The sequence below is a fragment of the Pundamilia nyererei genome, unplaced genomic scaffold (genome assembly GCF_000239375.1).
Source record: "Pundamilia nyererei isolate P.nyererei 1_Seehausen unplaced genomic scaffold, PunNye1.0 scaffold00021, whole genome shotgun sequence".
Classification (NCBI taxonomy): domain Eukaryota; kingdom Metazoa; phylum Chordata; class Actinopteri; order Cichliformes; family Cichlidae; genus Pundamilia; species Pundamilia nyererei.
In genome coordinates, this window is record NW_005187422.1 from 3,533,006 (window position 1) to 3,536,604 (window position 3,599).

Consider the following 3,599-nt stretch of genomic DNA (forward strand, 5'->3'; position numbering starts at 1 on the left):
TATATATACTGGCTTTGTCATCACTCTTGTAAATCAGCCATTGCTAAAAATATTGTGTATATATATATAGATCATGTTAATATTGCTTTGTTCTGAGCAATAAAGTATTTCATTTATGTATGGATCCTCTGATTGCTGTGTGCTTGACAAAGTACTCTTCATAGCGAGCAATTTGAACTTTATTGTTTAAAATGATGCTTTAAATTTGTACTCAGTCAGCACAAACCATTGAATTTTGTTCTTTAAAAACATATCTTGATTATATGAACATATCAGATAATTACAAGGATGAAAGTAGAAGCATGACAAACAAAGGCTGGAAATTAAAACACTTTTTATTAGGCGGTAAAAATGGATTTTGAGTCAACTGAAAGAGCTACTTTAAAGAATACTCTCATTTTAAACCAGTTTGAAAGAAATATATTGAGTGTTAACTAAAAAAAAAAAGTAAAAGATTCCAGTGCTTTCAGATCCAAATCGGCTTCAACCCATTTGTCTATTAGTCTGTAAAAGCACAGCAATCAGATTATAGACACCAATGTGATTATGTACAGCATCACCCAGTGTGAAGGAGAAACTGATTATGGATCGTGATATACGGACATTATGGCGTCACAATAACACTTGATTGTAGCTGAAGATTAAAACATTACTGCTTGGAAATTATGGAGGTATAAAGTTCTTCTATGGAGTCAAAGGTGGCAGCAAAGTAACTTTGAAGGAATTGAAAGTACGGAAACTTTGGCCTGTTTTAAATGTTTAGCAGAACACCGAGTGTCTGTAATTGGCTATATTTGGTGAGTAACCTTCAGAGGCTTAAAATTACCCACAGGGAGTGATTTGTTTGTTTAGGAAGTGATGTATCCATTTGTCAACTTAATTAAGTGCTAGTTTAATATCAAGTACAATGCAAGTAGTTCACTTGCTAACACAGTCTATTCTTGTCCTGAGAACATACACATACACATCGTTGCCCTTTAGTGTGTGCTGTTATTTTCTGCTTTCATTAACATTTGCTGTTAAACAGTGAGCAGGCATGTAGCTCATTTATGAATCTGTTTTACTTTAGTAGTGATTTTATTTAACTAGAGGTTCCTTCCATGGTTAAAATGTTGTGCTCTTTTTATGTTGCTAAATTTCTTCTATTGATGTCATTACTTTTCACTTTTGATATCTGACTAACATCCTACAATACAGTCGAAGATTTTAAAATATCATTTCAGATCAAGCTTTAACTAGCTTTAGTATTTAAATGCTGTCCTCCCATTGAAGTTTTAGCTACAGATAGACACTTTTACTTAAAGGAAGAGAGAGAGAGAGAGAGTGTGTGTGTGTGTGTGTGTGTGTGTGTGTGTGTGTGTCTGTGTGTGCCTTTGTGTTTTCTTCCTATATTATACTGAAACCCTTAGCAGAATCCCTAATCACATCATCACTACTTTTTCCTTCAAAATGGTCACAAAAGCTGTTACTCATGACATGACAGCTAACTTTCATGTGTGTTTTAATATACATTATTGGTGCTCTAGGGCAGCAGTTCTCAATCCTTTCCTCAGACAAAGCCCCCAAAGCCTTGTCGGATAAAAACCACCAGCTTATATAACCCTATAAGTCTAGTCTATTTTAACCACTTCCATTTGTTTCACTTTTTCCTGTAAAGTGTTTTCAAATGATCATTATGTAGGTCTGTTAATGCTTTACCACTCTTTATTTAAATAGATCTGCTAAATAACTATTTTCAAAAATATACCAATTACTACTGCAAGTGATTGAAACTATGCATCTATTGTTTTAGCTAACCATGATACTGATTTATCCTTTAATGACATGTTTACCTACTTATCTATTAAATTGACTATATTTAAACAATTTATTCATTACTGAGAACTATCAAAAACATTCAGGCTAACTACTTCTTGCCACAATGTAGCTAATACTGCAAGCTTTTCAAATTACTTTTAGCTTATCAATTTAACCCTTTATTGATTAGTAAACTATTTATCCATTTATCTAATAACTGAAACTAAATTCTGGTGCTTTTTATCCATTCATTTAAGCTATTTAGTCAATTTATTGTAGTTGAGTAAGAGTCTCTGACTCCTAAATCTAAATTGTAAGCAGGTTCCACAGTAGAGGAGCCGGACAGCTGAAGCTCTGCCTCTCATACTACTTCTGAAAACTTTAAGACCACAAGTAGGCCAACAGTCTGAGACCTTGGAGTCCTGTTAGGATAATAAGGTACTATAATGTTTTTGTCTAATAATTAAAGGTTTTGTATGCAAGGAGAAGGATTTTAAATTAAATTCTGAATTTAGCAGTTACCCAAGGAAGAGAAGCTAATATGGGAGAAATTTGCCTGTTTTCTATCCCCAGATTATTTAGCAGATTTAGTACTCTCACTCTAGCATTCTGGATTAACTGAGGACTTTTCAGGGAGCTTTTAGAGTGAATGATAATAATGAATTACATAAGTCCAGCCTAGTTTTTCAGCATCACTCTGAGACAGGAATTTCTCATTTTAGCTATGCACATTTTTATTTAATGTGCATGCTGAAGGACATATCCTGATCAGAAATAACTCCAAGACTCCTGACAGAGTTACAGGAGCAATGTCATCTAAAATGATTAGACACCATCTTTCTAATAGTTTCAAGAGTACAATAAACTCAGTTTTGCCTGAATCTAGAAATAAGAACTTACAGGTAATCGAGCCCTTTATGTCATTAGGGACTGCCTGTCCTTAATGACATTAATTGATTTGTATATTCTGGCTTGATGAATGAATAAAGCTGTGTATCATCTGAATAGAACTGCTTTTTTGTTTCTATTTTTTAGCATGACAACAATACAAAATGTACTGCCAATGCAGTAAAATTATACCTGAATAGAAAAATATAAAGTGTAACACTATCAGTCGTGGATTGGCCTCCCCAGAGCCTCAACCTCAACATGACTGAAGCAGTAAGAGATCATCTTGACAGAGTTCAGATCTCAGGTCCAAAGAAGAGCTTTTGGAAGCACCTTCAAGAATCCCGGAAAACTATTCCTGAAGAGTATTTAAAGAAATTGCTAGAAAGGGTACCTAAACAAATTGAGGCTGTGAGGACGAGGAAAAGTGCATCATACCAAATATCGAATTTCAAGTTTGTTCGAAATGTAGAAACTCTGGCTGTGCTTTTATGTTTGCACATTTTTAAAATAGATTGCTGAAACTATTTTCCATTTTCCTAGCAAAATAAAAAGTGATGAAGGGTGGCACTACACTTTCGCCCAATACTTGATTTAGTATTTATGTTTATCCATTAATGCGACTCATTAAATACTTTAAGCGACTTTTTTACTGCCACTATAACAATTTAATATATAAACTTTTTATGCATTTTATTTTTTACTTTTAGGCAACCAATTAAAAATAGTATTTAGCAATTTAGTATTATTAGACCATTTTAACTATTTACCCAACACTTTAAGCTATTTCAGCATTTCATTTGTTAGTTTACTCTGATCTATTTAGCCCACTTAAAGATGCTTATTTAGGATATCCATCTGTGTGTGTGTGTGTGTGTGTGTGTGTGTGTGTGTGTGTGTGTGTGTGTGTGTGT

The 3,599-nt window shown here is 33.6% G+C and overlaps 1 protein-coding gene across 4 annotated transcripts in view; it reads left to right on the top strand.

The window, feature by feature from the left end:
- epha8 (eph receptor A8) overlaps positions 1-3,599 on the top strand; it is a 145,510-nt gene that overhangs the window by 133,876 nt on the left and 8,035 nt on the right. The gene's annotated exons all lie outside the window — the stretch shown is intronic.